The sequence below is a fragment of the Erpetoichthys calabaricus genome, chromosome 3 (assembly GCF_900747795.2).
Source record: "Erpetoichthys calabaricus chromosome 3, fErpCal1.3, whole genome shotgun sequence".
NCBI lineage: Eukaryota > Metazoa > Chordata > Cladistia > Polypteriformes > Polypteridae > Erpetoichthys > Erpetoichthys calabaricus.
In genome coordinates this window covers 159,439,205-159,458,137 of record NC_041396.2, presented here as the reverse complement: position 1 = coordinate 159,458,137, position 18,933 = coordinate 159,439,205, and positions in this window count along the sequence as shown.

Below are 18,933 nucleotides of genomic sequence, written 5' to 3'. Positions count from 1 at the left end.
TATGCAAGTAAAATAATATGACTCATTTAAAGCATAATACTCACATTTATGCTTGAAATTCATTGCCATATGTCAATATTGTGTTAATTTTGTCTGAACTAGGCACTTTAATTGAAAAGCAAAGACAGTAAGCATTTACTTCATGTTTTTTTAAATGAACAAAAAGCATCTGCATGTGTAACGTTCTGTAAGTTGTAAATTATTTGATAACAGTTTTCCACGATTGCTTAAAAACATCACAGAAAAAATGAATAATATTTTTTTTATATAGCACCTTTCCCGTGCTCATTGTGCTTATTTAAACAGCAGGGTAAATACAAAATATTTTCTGCTTAGAACACTAAACAGATAAACACAGGGTATACAAAGCATTAAATGGAATAACAGAAAAAATAAACCAGATTAAAATAATAAATTGAATACTAAAAGAAATGCCCGAAACTAATAACATCATTTTTGATATAACACACACCCCAATTATCCTGAGCATCTGAACAATGAGGTGAACTGAAAGAATGGGCAGAATGTCTGGTTAAGTTAAAAGCCATTCCTGAACAGATGAGTTTTAAATTGTTTTTAAAAGAATGAATGGAGTCAGCTGATATAATTAATTTTGGGAAGTCATTCCAAAGTCTAGGTGCTATACAGCTAAAGGCTCTGTCACCCATAGAGTGCAGGTTATTGTGGGGCTCAACAAAATTGCCAGAATCAGAGGACCTTAGTGAGCAAACAGGAGCAAAGTGATAAAGAAAGGTCCCTGATGTAGTCCGGTGCAAGGCCATTTTAAGCTTTGTAGGTTATTAATAGAATTTTATATTCAATCCTGTAAGACACAGGGAGTCAGTGGAGGTGACGCAGGATGGGTGTTATGTGCCCGCTGTTGCTGTTTCATGTAAGGACTCTTGCAGCAGAGTTTGAGTTCCCTCAAAATTTTAAACACAATATCATAACATCTCACTCATTTGTGCAAATCCTAGACCCACAGGCCGAAAGCATACAGTCAACGCAAAATCATTCATTCTATCACTTACAGTAAAACAAACATTTAGCTCAGATGACAGACACAAACAAGAAAAAATGATCACATACACAATGACCAGAAGACACAACAAGGATCAATTGAGAACACTACTCTAAAAACTTGATACAACCAGGAACCACATATTTCAAACTTATTAAGGTTTTCCACTGATAGTACTCAACATACAATAATGAAAGTGTAAGACCAAGTGTCAAATTTTAATTTTTCTCATTTGCACTGCTTCAAATGCAGCAGTATATAAACTCATGCACAACAAAAGAAACAAAAGTGCTATACATGCTGTAAAACGGGCGGCACGGTGGCGCAGTGGGTAGCACTGCTGCCTCGCAGTTGGGAGATCTGGGGACCCGGGTTCGCTTCCTGGGTCCGCCCTGCGTGGAGTTTGCATGTTCTCCCCGTGTCTGCGTGGGTTTCCTCCGGGCGCTCCGGTTTCCTCCCACAGTCCAAAGACATGCCGGTTAGGTGGATTGGCAATTCTAAATTGGCCCTAGTGTGTGCTTGGTGTGTGGGTGTGTTTGTGTGTTTCCTGCGGTGGGTTGGCACCCTGCCCAGGATTGGTTCCCTGCCTTGTGCCCTGTGTTGGCTGGGATTGGCTCCAGCGGACCCCCGTGACCCTGTGTTCGGATTCAGCGGGTTGGACAATGGATGGATGGATGGATGCTGTAAAACTAAAATAAAAAGTTTCAGTAAATAAAAAAGTCCATTAATGACAAAAAACTGTAAGAAAGTGTACATGAAGCTAATGAAAAAATGTCTGCCAATTACTGCATATTACAGACATTATTCACCAGCATCAAGTAGGACATTCGTGTGGTGACCAAGAGACACATATCATGAAACACACGTTCTTCTGGTTTACCATTATGGCTTGCTAAAATAGTGGTATTGTGTTGCTTCTGTCCACTTTGCCCTGATATTCCTCATAATAAACTTGTTGACACAGAAGACTTGCGTATTTTATGAGGGATATCAATTTCTATGAACATAATTTTCAGCCTTTTTTGAATGGGAACTGTAATCATATTTTATATACCATTAGTGACAGCAATCACAACTGCAAGCTCATAAGTTGCATGAAAGCTTCTTTTCTGTGGACCATTTTACATAACGTAGTGCAATGATGGGGCAAAGCTGCAGAGTCAGGCCATTCCCTAACATTTCTATTTGATTCATGTTAATCGTCAATTGTCAATAATTTTAGCTGCTGACCTCTAAGGGAATTTAGATTTATTGTCATAAAAACTGAGTGTGCTCTAAACTCCAAGGGGGGGAAACGGCTAACGGGATGCCCACCAAGTTGTTTCCAGGCCCACCCGCTTTGCAATTTATGGTTTTGCCGCCGGGTTGGAGTAAAAGGGTGTTTTCTAAGAGTCTTCTATGCTGAACAGCAAACAAACTTACTATCTGTATTGTCACTCTGAGTCCCTTTTGCTGTTTCGTTAAATGATCTTTTCCTTGCCTCAAGAGAAAAGCATACTTATAAAAGAACAGCACTGAAGGATTAAAGAAAAAAAGCGGATAACCAACAGTCCTGTTCAAAAAAACTCAGCACTCAAGTCATATCTGTAATGCATATGTTCAGGTAGTCAAATGCTTTACCCGAGTGTTATTTTGATTCTCAAAATCTCTGCCTGATGCACATCACAGAGAGCTGATGCAGTCCTAATGCATTTCTTAAGTTGCTTCATAACGTTTTAATTTTATGTGATTCTCCAAAATAATGGATAAGGGAAAACAGCTTTGTGGCTAAAATGGTTCCATAAATTATGTCTATAGATTTTAACTTGAAATAGTTTGAGAAACTGAAGCAATACAAAGCAAAAACAAAAGAAAATCATTTAGAGCAGATGTTTATTTCTTTCAAATGAACCAGCATATTTACTAACAGAAATGTATGGTGTTAAGCTTGATTTCTCCTCTTAAATGTCATAGGTAACAATGACCCTTTGTCTACAGCTCTGTTATTGAAAGTGTTTGGACTTTCTCTGTGTAAGCATAGTACAGGAACATCTCCGCCAATTATTGACAATGGATGATTAACATAAATAAAATATTAAAGTTAAGTAGGGGTCTGGCTTCTAAATGGTGTTTCTGGCCCCTTTATAGCTTTGCCTGTGCTCCAACGCCTATAGCACACTACAGGGCACAACCAAGTCTCTGGACTTCTATGCCAAGTTTCAGGAGCTAAGAAAAAAGTGAGTTCTAGATCTAAATCCAAAAACTGCCCAAAGAGTAACAGACAGTAACAGACAGAGAGACATAAATTATTATACTGTGTAGATGTAGCTTTCTTCTCTTGCCTCACTTTCCCTTTCTCTCTCCCAGTGGATGACTGCAACCATTGCAGCTAACTTGCTTTTAGCCTCTCGCTGGAAATCTCCTGCCCTTGTCTCTCTTGCAATCTGGAAGCCTTTATTTTATAATCTAATCCTTCTTGGAACAACAGATCAACAACTTTTCTGGCTCTGCTATTCACAACTGGCTCCATGCTGTTTAGTTAGTAAAGAGCTGGTTATGGGTTGCTCCATGAGGCAATTTTTCCTGTCCACTTTTCTTTTGTTTTAATTTTTTTTTTGCTTACTTTGCCTTGTGTGGTATGTGTTTCAGTTCACCCATTGACTCTCTTTTTTTTCTTTCTGTTTAAATAGCCATCTCTGTTGTGTTTGTTCTTACGTACCCCAAAAATCAGTGATTATTGTTGGTTTTCTTTTGCTGTATTCCTTTTTCATTTTATCAACAAAAATGTCATCACAAAATAAATAAATATTGTGTGGATGTGTTCATGACCAGAGCTGGATACTTTCAGTTACAAGTGTAGTTACTGGAACAACTGACATCAATAACAAGGAGCTGTCAATTCTGCAAGACAAATTTAAAGAGCAGGGAACAAACACATACGATATTATTGTCAGAAATACTGCCATTGCTGTTTATTAATACTTGTATTGAATTCTTAAGGAGATTAGAATATCAAAATCATTGGGAACACAACTTTTTAAAAAAAAAAGTACTTTATTTATTTTTAAGGGCCTGATACTCTGAAGACAGTTTATGTATTAATTTGGCAGAGACCTTAGAAAATGATTCTGTATTAATTGAAATAATGCATTAATAATGTATATAAAGGGCATAAATACCAAATAATGCATAACATTAGAAAAATTATCATCTGGGTGGCATTTGCACATTGTCCCTCAATTGCGTTTTGGGTGTGTTTTGTACCAGGTACTCTTGTTTTCTACCCACATCCATAAAGACATGCTCTTTTGTTTGACTGCCAGTTCTCCATAGGAGTGTGATTCTGGGTGTGCACTTATGTACAGCCTGTGATGAATAATTTAATGTGTTAGTATCATGAAATTAACTGTTCATTAAAAATAAGACACATTTTATAAGTGTGGTGAAATCATTTAGACTATCCATGTTCCAAAGCTGTCTATACAGTACATTTTGAAGGGGCACTGAGAAGACAGGAACATAGCAAAAACCATCTTGACAGGAGACTGTCCATTGCTAATAAGTTGCTTATGGCAGCAATCTCAGGGCAAATCGGTATATTGATTTTGTTAGATCTTAATGCAGAATTTGATACTGTCAAGCATGATATTCTTCTGTCCAGAATGGAGAACATTCTCAGTATCTCTGGAACTGTCCTACAATAGTGTAAGTCCTATCTGACTGACAGGCAAGAGCTTGTTAGTCTTGGAAACATCAGGTCCAGAGGGCTCTGTCCTCTGCTGTTCTGAATCTACACTCTTCTACTTGGCCATATTATTAATAGTTTTGGAATTGGCCATCATTATTATGCAGATAATGCTGATATCTATTTCAGTACTAAATGTGAAAGTTTGCTCAGCTCACAACTTGCCTCAGTGAAATTAAAACCTGGATGGAATATGAAATATAACTCTTTAAAATTAAATTTTAATAAAACTTAAGTCAAGCTAATTGGAACTAATGCTCAGCTTGAGAAAACAAGCTCTTTTCAATCAATTTTGATGAGGGTGTTATTAGACCTTCTTCTGCTAGGAATTACTTTACCCACATCAACATTGTTAAATAACTGTCTTACTGCCATCCCCATAACATATCCTATCTTTGATCATTCTTCTCCATTTCTAATGCTGAGAAATTTGTCCATGCTTTTATTACATCCCACAGTGTCTGCTATAGCTGTGATGCCCTTTACTATCTTTTAGCACAGCTCCAGTTGGTTCAAAATCCTGCTTCAAGACACCATACACATACCCATAACAGCAAGCACATCACATCCAATATTGCTCCGCTTTCCTTCCCTGTGTCTTACAGGATTGAATTTAAAATTCAATTAATATTATATGCTAATAATAAACTATACAGCTTTAAATAATGTCCTTGCACCAGACTATATTAGTAATCTCCTCCATCACTATGCACCTGCTCGCCCACTAAGGTTCACTTATTCTGGGATTCTCATTGTGCCCCAAACTAACCTGTTCTCTATGGGTGACAGAGCCATCAGCTCTACAGTACCGAGGCTTTGCAATGACATCTCTAAATTAATGAGATCAGCTGACTCAGCTCATTCTTATATATATATAAAAAAAAACTTAGAACTCATTTTATTAGGAAACCATTTAACTTACTTTGATTTTCTGACACCTGACATTGTCCAGATGTTTGGGATGATTTGTGTTTGTATCACAAATGATGTCAATTGTTCAGGGATTTCTTGTAGCCTTTGTATTTTTGTATCTTATTCTGGTTTATGACCTCTAATTCTGTTTCAATGCTTTGTATAGTCTGTATTTATGCTTATTTAATTTTTCGTGAGTATATAACTCGTATCCATTGCTGTATATGTCCTGTTGTTCTTTCTGAATTTTGGTGAAGCACTTTGAGCATGGGAAAGGAGCTATAAAAAATTTTAGTTAACATACTGCAAAAATGCATCTATTACTCATTTACTCTTATGTAACAAGACATACCATGCTTTGTTGGTGTTATGAACACCAAAAGAAGCCTTTGCTAAGGCATTGTTACATAACAGTAAATTAGTAATAGATGCATTTTTGCAGTACATAATCTAAAGTGTTACTGAATATATTATTTATTATTTTTATCATTATTATTACAAGACTTTTTAAAAGTGTCACTTTTTTAAAAGACAGTAGCTCCCCTCCTTTCTTGCCTAAAGACCATGTAAACCAAAACCGGGCTCATTTAGCAGCAGGTTCCAATTACTGGTAGAAGGGCACACTGACACATTATAGTTTCTCAAAACACATTGAAAGTATGTTCAAAAATAAAAAAATAAATTGCACAAAATGTTATGCATTTCATTATCACTAAGCTCAAAAGCAAAAAAACTCTTCCTACACTGAGTTCAAGATTATTTACACCTTATTATTTACAGCTTTAAGTATACAAAATTATCTGAAATCCTGCTCTGTTTTCCATCTCTCCCAGCATACACTACTTATCTGTTCAGCCTGACCAGATTTCAGGCTAAAGGCCTATCACGTAACATGTGTCAGTTTAAAGTACCCCCAATACAACATCACATCCTGGTAAAGCCCTGCATAAGGTGGTGGAGGTAGCACAGAACATTACTGGCACACAGCTGTCTTCTATTCAGGACATAAATGACACTCTCTGCCTTAGAAACTTAAACAGTATAATTAAAGACCTCAGCCATCCTGTACAGTTGCTTTTCTCAGTCCTTCACTGTGGCAAACAGTACACAGCCACTGGCATTTGTAGAAGTCAATTCAGGGACAGTTTCTACTCAAAATTCCTAAAGTAAGCGAGCAGTCAATCACAAGAACAAAAATAATCTAAAAAGTGTTTTGTGTTTGTATATATACTGTCACAAATGGGTGTCTGGGGGTCCCCTGAAAAGCTTGAATGAGGTAAGTACTACCACTTCAGGGTGAGAGGAGGCACTGTCACTAATCATATCCTCTCCTTTCTCCACAGACCAAAGAAGATGTCCAGTGAGGACACTCCCGCCTGGCCGTGATGTCTGGAGCAAGCATATAAAAAAATTACAATATCGTGAAAAAGGTAATTTGTTTTTGTAATTTATTTCAAAAAGGTAAACCTTCATATAGGCTAGATTCATTACATGTAAAGTGAAGTATTTCAGGCCTTCTTTTGTTTTAATGTTTACGATTATGGGTGATAGTGCTTGAAAATCAGAAATCTGGCATCTCAAATTATTAGAATATAACTATGATCAATCCAAAAAAAAAAAAGTTCCAGACCTGGATGGTGGCATCTGATTGCCAACCAGGACACAAGTATGTTAAATGCTACAGGATGAAAAAACAAAATAACCACTGAGAGCGCACTTGGTTTATATTAGTATCAGTGTCTTTGCAGTTGTGCATTATGCACTTATGTGTGTTTGTTTTCTGTAATGATTAACATATTGACTGCTGAACCATATATTACTAGGGTCTATGCATAATTAAAAAATAGTCAGCTCTATCAAACAACATATACAATGTAAAGAAATGCATTAGAAAGCAACACTTTTATTATCATGAGTATTTCTGTCAAAAATATAAAGAAACAGTTAAGTACCTTATTTTCACCAGCAACACAGCAAAAGGTCTGCATTTGAATAGAGAACTTGAAGTATGCCACCAAATGTAACACCTTTCCTTGCACTGTTCAAACCTACTGCACACAACACATTGAGTAGTTGGTGACTGTTTGCTTGCAATGGATGACAGAATATCCATCCATGCATTGCCATCCTGAGGTGGACGTCTTGTGATGAAGAAACTCCTTGGGGATAACTATTCGCATCAGTGCCAGAACCTACAGGTTTCAAATCTCTCCATCACTGTCATTACCATTAAAATATTCATCTTGCAATAAATGTATTTGTTCCAAAACAATACCAACTTTTTTACCTTTTTCATGATGACATAACTACGGACTGCCTTTTTACAGCACTACTTTTCACAAAAGTAGAACAAAAAAATCCACTAGATGGCAGCACTATAGTAGATAACTGAGACACAGCTGGCTGTGTTTATAGTGGCTGTATACTAACATACAACTTCTCTTGTATGTCGTGTTTTGAGAGGCTCAATGAGATACGACTTAACTCATACCTCACATTTAAAGTGCTAAAAGGGGTTGCCAAGGTGGTACCCCAACATTTCTTGCAGTACCTCACTGCTTCCTTGCCAATGGTCACAATATATTCAGTTTATATTGCTTTTGATCAAAAACAATCCAAAACTTTGCAGTACTACAAGACTGCAGATTGCAAAGCATTACATTCAGTTCTGAGTGAAGCTACCTTTATTACAGGATGTGTTACAGGGGCAAATTATATTTTTACTGCAAATTCTCATTACTCCTACTAATTACCTGTTTAAATTCAAAATAATACAGTTTCCTGTAAAATTGTGTTTTCCAATGACCAGCAGTACTAGGGTGTTGTACCGTGTTAGCCATTATGAATGTAGAGAAAAGCCAAGCAAAATGACACCTTTTATTGGCTAACTAAAAAGATTAAAATATGCAAGCTTTCGAGGCAACTCACGCCCTTACTTCAGGCAAGATGTAATCAATGACCAGCAAAAGCCACTGTCATAACAAAAAGAAAGAATTGAACTACTGCATGAATGTTTTACTCCTGGATAATTGTATGTAGAATAGTTCAAGAGTAAGAAGCTCTAAGCCTGCACTAAACTGCAATAAACTGAATTAATTAAAAAAATGACACATTGCAACTTCTTTATTTTTCCTAAGAATATACGGTTACATAATGTTCATCACCAGACAATTCTACCTAGTGATTTTTAGAGAGAGAATTTAAAGGTGTCTTCCATTTGTCTGCACTAATGAACAATCACCTATTTATTCCATTTCCATGTGTTTGATATCACAATTAAAATAATGCATAGTTAAAAGAAATATGAGGGACATGAAAAAATAGCTAAGGACCATAGTTATTTTGCTTTCAAATTAACAATCTTGTTTACTGTACTATTTTGCCAAAGAACCTCTTTTAAAAAATCCAGTATTTTAGAGTACTTTCAGACTGGAAGTACTGTAATAATTAGCGGTAGTCTACACCAAAGTATGTGCATAGAGCATCAGACAAAATAAATGAGTTTAATATTAAGATTGAATTACGTGTTGCTTTTTTTTCTTAAATGCAATTGGTAAAAAGGTAAATAACGTGCGGCTGCTTCTTTTCTGAAGAATAATACTTTTAATCTTGATAGCTTCCATGTTCTTTCTCTACCTTTGTACATCTAACTTATCAGTGTAAGACAAGGGTCTTAAACTCTCCTCTTAATGGGACTGTGTTGGGTTCTGCAAGCCAGTACAGCCTCTGCCTAGGTGAGATTGTAACAACATTAAAAGGCGATATAGATTTACATAAAATGGTGTAGTGTAACGTCTTTTTTAAAGAGCTGAATGCATAATGCTTCAGTTCAATGGCAAGCCAGTTGTGCATGTTTTTCTGCACAGCACTTTCTGACATCTGCTAGCTAGCATTACATGTATTATTTCAGCAGATTCCAATGAAAACCATATTTGTAAAGTTAGTTTGGGAAATTCAAAAGGCAAAGCTGAAATGTATTAGTTATGGTCACTGTCAAATGTGCAAAACAGAAAACAAACAGTGCTTGTTACTAATGAAATAATTTAAATCACATTCCAAATTACAAGAGTTGAATAATGCTTAATTTTATAATACTTTTTCCATGCCATATGAGAGGAATAAGTCTCAAATAAAGGATAAAAGAAACATGAACAATACAGATCATCATCAAGGACCACATCTGAGATATTTAATATTCTGATGTTTGTTTGTGTACAAATTGAAATGTTCAAACGTGTTATGCTTGTTCTGTATTAATTTAAATAACCAGTGTTAGCCATTTTATTTTATACTCAGATCATTAAAAGCCAACAAGCCAAATGCTTTTTAAGAAGTCAATTCTAAAGTCTAATTCAAAACTGCCTTTCCAATCAAACAGAAGAGAGCAAGAAAGGGATAATGACAGAAAGATATAATGAATTAAAAAATCAAAATGGATTATTTATTTAAGCATTACACGTTTGCACAATTACATCCACACTGAAACTGGTTTCAAAAACACAAAATAAAATGAACTGACTAGTATAGGGCAAGCACAAACTGGTTGTTTTAAACATATAATACCATTTTAGTTTCTTTCTTTGGGGAAAGTTGATATATTGTCATGAATGTGAGCCAAAGGAATTCCCGACCAGTTCAGCCGATTTAAGCAGTTCCACTCTTGGGTGAGAGGGGACGCCGTCATTAATACTCTCCTCTCCTTTTTCCATAGTGAGGACAACCAAGCCTGACAGTAAAGTCAGAATGAAGTTCCACCCCTTCTGGTCCCTGACACATTAAATGGTGAACCTTGGGGAGGTGGCATTATCTTGAGAAGACCATGGAGGAGATAGGAGCTCATATGAGAAAGTATGTGTATAAAATATTTACGTTGCTATTATTTCAGTGTTTTTGAAGCCGGTGTTATTTTATTGCCGGAACTGTTTCTGTTATTGTTTTCATCTTTTTTTTGAGTTAAGAAGCAAACAGAGTTATCTGGGAAGCACCTCAAATTTTTGCATTGTCTCACCTGCTTCCAGGCTAATGGTCACAATATCCAAATACTGGCAAGTCTGGGGGTAGAACAGTCTCAACTTATGGAAATCTACAAATACAAACAAATCCATAATGTAAATCCATGTAAAATCCAGTCATTCATCTTTTCAAGTAATTTTCCACTAGCAGCATGTTTTTTTACTTACAAATGAAGTAAACTAATTTTAATATGATACATAGCAGCTGTCATGAACACTGAAGTGTAATATAGTTTGGTACGTACTTAGTCACCATTTTCAATCACATGTCTCACAATCATCATTTAGTGGTGGATTAGTTCCACCAGTATGCCCCCCAAAATGTGCATTCATTGAAAGTGAATGTGGCAGAGATAAGTAAAAGAAAGTGATAAATTTGGAGAAAAAAATGGACTGTATAAAGCTGCAGTAATTAAAGAAATATCTTCACAAATTGGTAACAATTTAGGCTATAGCTTATTACTGCTTATTTATTAATAAGTACAAAATATTTTTCTGTAAAATAAGTAATTTACACATTATGTACTGTAGCGGGTGGCCGGGTCCCATGCCCGGCCGAGACGCCCCTTCTACATATGTTCCGGGGGAGCAGCCATGGGCATCTCACTACCTCCCCCGGGACGCTTGGTGGCAGCCTCCCTGGCTGACGATGGTGCCTCAGTTTTCCGCAGGGTTTCATGGGAGATGGAGTTCTCCACAACCCTGTGGGGATCTGGGGTGGCCGCCAGGGGGTGCTACATGGAGCCAGGAACACACCTGAACATCTCTGCAGCCCCACTCAGAAGTGGAATTAGCCACAGGTAATCAAGCACCTGGAGCACTTACGGGTGGGCTATAAAAAGGGCCAGCATCCACCACTCAGAAGCTAGAATTGGGAGGAAGAGGACGAGGTTGCCTGGGAGGAGTGGTGGTGCCAGAGGAAGGACTTGTTTATTATTTGTGCCATTTAAAGTGCTTGTGGGACTATGTTGATCCTGAGGGACACGGGGAAGGCGGGCCCCACGGCTGAAGAGAAATAAAAAAGGTCTGTTTATTTGACACGTGCCTCTGCGTCATCTGTGCCGGGTCGGGCGCTATATAGTGCCTTTTACAGTACTTTTAGACATTTTCCATTAACTGACATTTTTCAGTGCAAGTGTTGACATACATAAAAAATCAGATTCTAAACAGCTGCAGGAATGGAACTTATTCATAAACCAAGACCCATTTGTATCCTGCTATTATGCTGGGACCACTGACATTACTAAAAATAATTTGCAATCACTAAAAGATAATTCACGAATGAAAGCCCTCAAATGCTTAATTATTCAAAGACTAAAGCACCAGGGTGGCTGGAATGTTACAAAAATGAAATCCAAGGAATAATGCAAAAGGTGCAGGTAGAAGTAGTATAAAAATGAGAAGGGGCAGAGGAAAAAGTGGAGGAAGAAGAAGAAGAAATAGAAGTAGAAGAAGAAGCCAATTCAGATAAGGTTTCTTGCACCATAACCCTCTGCTTCCTGTGTCTGAGCCAATTTTGCACTCATCAACAAACAACACCCTGAACTCCCACTTCTTTTAGTTTGATGTTCAGACTTTCATGTGGCACCTTATCAAATGTTTTCTGAAAGTCAAAATAAATAATATCATATGCTCCACTTTGATCATATACTTTTAGATTAGATAATATTTATTAATCCATCCATCCATTTTCCAACCCTCTGAATACGAACACAGGGTCACGGGGTTCTGCTGGAGCCAATCCCAGCCAACACAGGGCACAAGGCAGGAACCAATCCCGGGCAGGGTGCCAACTCACCGCAGATATTTATTAATCCCATGGTATAAATTCAAATGCATACAGCACCAGAAACATAAACAACAGGAATACAGACTCACAGGACAGATAATAATCCAATCAATCAATAAATAAATAAATAAAAATAAACTTAATGAGTACATTGGGTAGAAGCATTAAACTGCCTGATAGCAGTGGGCAGAAAAGACCCCTAGAGGTGCTTCTTAGCACACCAATAGTGAAATGAGCCTGTGGCTAAAAGTGCTCCAACAGAACGCCTCCTGGAGGGGATGGTGGGGATATTTTCATGATGGCATCCAATTTTGCCATCATCCTTATTTCCACAACTGCTGCCAGTGTGTTCAGGATTCACCCTGTTTTGAAGCAGGCTTTCTTGATAAGTTTGTTCAGGCATTGTGCTTATTTTGTGCTCAGGTTGCTTCCCCAGTAGAATGTAGTGCAGAACACCACACTGGCTAGTATGGACTGGTAGAACATTTCTAGAATTGTTGCGCACATAAAAAGACCAGAGTCTCCTTAGCAAGTACAGTCTGCTCTGGCCCTTCTTGTACAGCACCACTATATTGTCAGACAACTCCAATTTGCTGTTAATGTGAAACCCTAGGTGATTGTAGCTCTGCACCACTTCCACATCCTTCCCATGAATGGTGATGGGTCTCAGAGGCTTCTTGGCATGTCAGAAGTCCAAAGCCACTTCAGTTTTGTTGCTTCATCATAGAATTCCAGCATGTTACCAAAACATGACCTCCCTCTTCTGAAACCATGCCGACTGTTCAGTAAAATTCCTGTTCTTGCCATGTGTTACTAAATCTTACCCTTAATAATTCCTTCCATTAATTTTCCTATGATGCACGTTAAGCTGAATTATATTATGGTCACTTGACCCTAACGGTTTAATCATCTCTACATCCTTAATTCTATCCTGATTATTACAAAATATTAAATCTAGATGGTTCTCTCCTGCATTAGTGCTTTAATACACTGTGTTAAAAAACAGTCACTGGTTACTTCCGCTGTTGCGATCTACTATTTGCAAGGTTATCCCAGTTAATATTCGGGTAGTTAAAAGTCCCCTATAATATCCCCCTGTAAACCTGCCTTTTTAATATCACTAAAAAGATGCGCTTTGAAATTATTGTCTGCATTGGGCAGTCTATAACAAACTCTTAAAATAAGGCCTCTTTCCCTAATGCTTTCCAGATGATGTCCTCACTAAGATGGGGCTCATCACCCAATTAAAGATGACTTGTGTTTAAGTTCTGTTTGACAAACAGCAACCCCACCTCTTTTTCTTTTCAGTCTATCCTTCCTAAAATATGTATCCCTCTTTGTTATACTCATCCCCATCTTTTTTTATTTAGCCAGGTTTCAACACCTGGGTATTCTAGAAAAACAACTGAAACGTGATGCAGTATTCATGACTATCTTTATGCTTAGTGTTAGCCATGAACACATCATAAAATGTGAGAAACCTGCAGTGGATTCACCTTAGAAGGGTCACTATATTGACTTTATAATAAAACAATCATAATTAATTAAAAAGTATGAAAAAACAGTATACAATGAATATTAATAACATAATTGACATGTCAAGTTTCAATTCAGCAGTGTCCTTCCAAGATCCTCAATATAGATTTACTTAAAAGTAGAATATTATCTACCATATATGCTCGCATATAAGTTGGGTCTTAAAACCCAAAAAATCGATCATAAAATCAGACCCCGACTTATACGCCCTTTCAAAAATACAACGCTTAATTCTTTTTATTACATCTTCTTGCTTCCTCCAATCTCGTACCAGTTTCTCAGACACATCAAATGTTGTTGCAGCAGAGCAGTTACTAATTTCTTTCGCCATTTCAGCGACTTTTAATTTAAAACCAGCTTCATATTTTCTTTTGATTGAACGCTCCATCGTAGATAAGGGATGATCTTATGATAAAGGTGTACGAGGGTGTGAGATACATAAAACACAAAACAGTGCAAACGTCGCTCGGGAATAGTTTGGGTATTACCATGTGGTCACATAGGCACAATACATAGAAAAAAAAGGCAGTGTGCTCCGTGGTTACTCTCTCAGGTGGACATTAGCATATCATAATCTCTTGGATCAATAGCGTGAGTTTTCCGCATTCGACTTATACGACCGACATTATAAATACCGGAAATTATACAATAAAATCAAGGCCTGACTTATCCGTGGGAAAACTAAAACGCGAGATATACAGTATGGTATTTAAGGTACTGTATTTTACATAATGATCTTAATACGGATAAGAAAACCATTTTTCGTGTGAAATGTGTCTCAGTAGCAATGGTGCTTTGGGTTTAATTTAAATAACTTTGTTCACTCTGTTCATAAGAAAGTAAGGTAGTGGCTTAGTGAGAATCTTTGAGAGCTGTTTAAACTGTAAAAAAATACCAGTTCTGGTACTTTTGTGACTTTTCAAGTACCTTGCCATAATTATTCAAAAAGTATCACCTCTTAATTGTTAATTAGGATAGGTTCCTAATAGTAGGTGAATTCCATTTTTAAGCAAGAGAATTTATGAATTTATTTGATTTCAGTCAGCACATCACCCAGTCAACACAAAAGGGAGGGCATATGCTAGACTTAGTTATTTCAAACATAGGTATATCTGGCGATTTCTGAATTTTTTTGATATAGAAATTTGGGGACTAGAACTAAAGAACAGTGTGTTATTAAAAATGTTTCTTTTGATGCCGTAGCTGCTTCAAGGTTTACTAAGATTCTGTATAGTTAGACTCAATTGAGTCCTCTTCCTAACAGACAATAATACAAACAGTAAGATGGAAAATTTGCATGGAATGCTGAAGGCAAAAGCTGATATAGTAGTCCCTGTGAAATCTTTCACTATTAAAATACCATGGAAGACCAAAGCATTCTCTATACTCAAAAGAAGCTGCCAGAAGGCAAAGAGAAAATGAAGGAAAACAAAATTAACAGTTCATTATGAAATACCAAAAACTCATACAACTTAATTCAACACAACAGCCCATCATGGGAGACAGTCCTGCCTTTCTAAAATTATAAATGAAAATGCAGGAACTCTGAGAAATATTATTTCAACTACTGATCATCTATTAAACCCAGCTACATCGATGAGATGGCTCCTGAAAACTTTAAGAGAAAAAAGTGAGGTTCTGTGGCATTTTTAAAGATAAAATAAATAACATTAGATGTACTATATTACATTCCTCTAAAGGAAACCCTGTTGAGCTCATTACAGTAACTTAAATTCCATTATTAAAATAGGATTACCTAAACTTCATAGAATAATCACTAGGAAACTGTCCTTTACCTTGCTCCAACAGGCTTAGACTTTAGTCAACAGGAAGTTAGACATATCTCTATCCTGTCTTTTTTAAGTAAACGTCTACAAAAAGTAGCCTTTCAGTAGTTAAAAATTTACTTGAATACAAAATTTGCTCATAATACAGACAGGTAGAAAATTCTTGGTAAGTTGAGTCAGTTGTATGTCAGAGGCCCAAGCTATTATATATAAATATCAGTTCTATGCCTGCTGTTATTCTCAAAATACATACTCCCGTTAGGCCAGCTTATTTCAAAACACAAACTACCACAACTATGCAGCTGACGCACAGCTTTACTTATAGCATCCAAAGACACTGAAAATTTGTGCCATCTGATACAATGACTTCTTATCATTACAGAATGGATGAGTAATAATTTCTTCAAACTAAAGAAGGAAAAAATTAAAAATATAAGGGTCTTAGAAAATGAACTTGATCACCAGGCTTTTTAAATCAAATCAGAAGTAAAGAATTCAGGTGTTAATATGGACTTGGATCTAAAGGTCAAAGTCATATATTAGTGATATTATTGAGATTGCATTTTTTCATTTAAATAAAATTGTAAAAGTTGGACATCTTGTAACTTCTCAAGATGCTAAAAAATTGATTCTTGCTTTTGATTCAGCCAACTAGATTACTACAATGCACTCCTAACAACACTACCTAAGAGAGATATAACTCAGTTGCAGTTACTTCAAAATGGAGCAGCAAAAATCTCAGCCATCTTACTGGCTTTAGAATTGCATTATTGGTTACATGCAAAGGCACTAATTTCACAGGTTAATGGTTATTTAAGTAAACATTCTATTCTTGACAAGGTTCTGTCATTTTAGAATAAATCACAGTACAGAAACTGCACTAATAAAAGTAGTAAGTGGCTTGCAGGTTAATGCGGACAGATGCCGTATATCTGTTCTTGTTTTCTCAGACTTGAGGGCAGCTTTTGACACCACTGATCAAAGTATTCTTATAAATTGCCTTAGTCAATGGGTGGACCACTCTGGCAACATCTTAAATTGGTTTCACTGTTACTTAGACATTCTTTGTGGTGATTATACTTCGCAGACCTATGATATTTTACATGGTGTACTACAAGGATCTTTTCTGGATCCACTGCTCTTTCTATTCTACATGTTTCCATTAGGTCAAATTATCTCAAAGCACAAGGTGAGCTACCACAGCTATGCACCTGTATTTATCGATAGCGCCTCATGACCCTGATGCTCTTGGATCTCTGATCCTGTGACTTAGATGTATTTCTGAATAGATGAACAGTAACTTTCTCAAACTAAATAAGGAGAAAACAGAAATCTTAGTTATTGGCAAAAATGGATATAGTCAGGGTATTAGAAATAATCTTAATCCCTTAGGCTAAAAAATCAAGATGGAGGTAAAAAATTTAGGGGTAACTATTGACTCTGACCTAAATTTTAAATCACATATTAATCAGATTACTAGGACTGCATTTTTTCACTTATGGAATATAGCTAAAATAAGACTTCACATAACTTTACAAGATGCTGAACAATTAGTTCACGCTTTTGTTTTCAGTCGAATAGATTACTGTAATGCACTCCTTACAGGAATACTGAAGAAAGATGCCAATCGGTTTCAGTTAGTGCAGAATGTAGCAGCAAGACTCTTAACTAGAAAAAGAACATCTGAGCACATGTCATCAGTTTTAGCATCATTACATTAGTTACCCATGCCATTTTGAATTGACTTTAAAATACTACTAATGGTTTATAAAGCCTTAAATGATCTCACCCCGTTCTCTATTTTGGAATGTCTGTCTTCTTATACCTCAGATCTTCAAATGTAGGCCTGCTTATAATTCCAAGAGATGTGGTGAGGTGGCATTTTGCTGTTATGCAACTAAAACTTGAAATACAGGTAAAATTCCATTACAAGAAACTGGCAGGAACCTAAAAAAATATTTTGTTGTAATGAAAATTTCATAGTAATGAGATTCTGTATTTGTTGCTATAGTGCTTTCTTTAAGTTGCGTCCAGGCATTTGCAATCATCTCAATAGCTTCTTTCGCATTAATTTTAATCTCCTCCTGTCTAAAAGTTATGCTGACGAGAGTTTTTGTCAGCATTTCCTTGTGATAATACACTTTCAGGGTGCGAATGATGCCCAAATCCAATTGCTGAAGCACTGCTGTGCAATTGAGTGGGAGGAATTCAATGCAAACATTATCAAAATGTGGAAGCATGTTGTGGGCAGCACAGTTATCAATCAGAAGCAGAATCTTCATTTTCTTCTTCTTCATATTGTGAGGTTTCTGAACTATTTTGGGATCTCCCCCACACCTAACCCAATGGGAACAAGACGCTGAAGTGCCTCCCGATGTGCGATTGCCGCATCTGTATAGGACTGTTTGTCCATTGCTGGGGCAGGGCAACAGCAGGCTCACAGTGCTGCAGCGAAGCGCCACAGAAGCAAATCGTAAAAGACTGTAGTTACGCTATAAGTCCCTGTCTTGCACCTCAAGACACTAGTCTGACTCTCAGTACTTTAGCAAAAACAGCTTTATTCAGCTTGAAACAGGAACAGCACAGTTATTTATTGTAGTGTGATCTGCCACTCTCCTATACACAGACACAGCAGTCAGGCAGGGTTGTGGCTAGGTTAGTGGTCAAATAATCCTGTTCCCTGCTTTTACAATGTTCCTTGCATCACCCATTGAGATCTTTTCTGTTTGCTTCAGTGAAGAGCCGCAGCAGAGCTGTGTGCCTGCTGTTGCTCCGGCAATGGATTAACAGTCTTCCCAGACGCGGTGATTGCACTTTGGGATGCTGTTCAGTGTGTTGTCCAGTTGGGGGAGGTCCCAAGAGACATTAGAAACTCACATTTTCCTGAATGAGTGCCGCATTAGTATGAATGTTTCTTGAACGAGCATCACTGAACCACATAAAAACAGCTTTTTTGATGTCTTCAAATGCAGCAGTTCGCATACGTTTGCAACCGAGGGCTGCAAAAATGTAAAGTTTTATTTTTTCTAATATGAACTGTTATCATTTTTTGTTTCTATAGGAGGGTGACAATGAGTTAAATTCCAATGGATATTTTTCAAATGTTGACGAGCAATAAGCAAAAGGTATCACTGAAAACCACTGGAAACAAA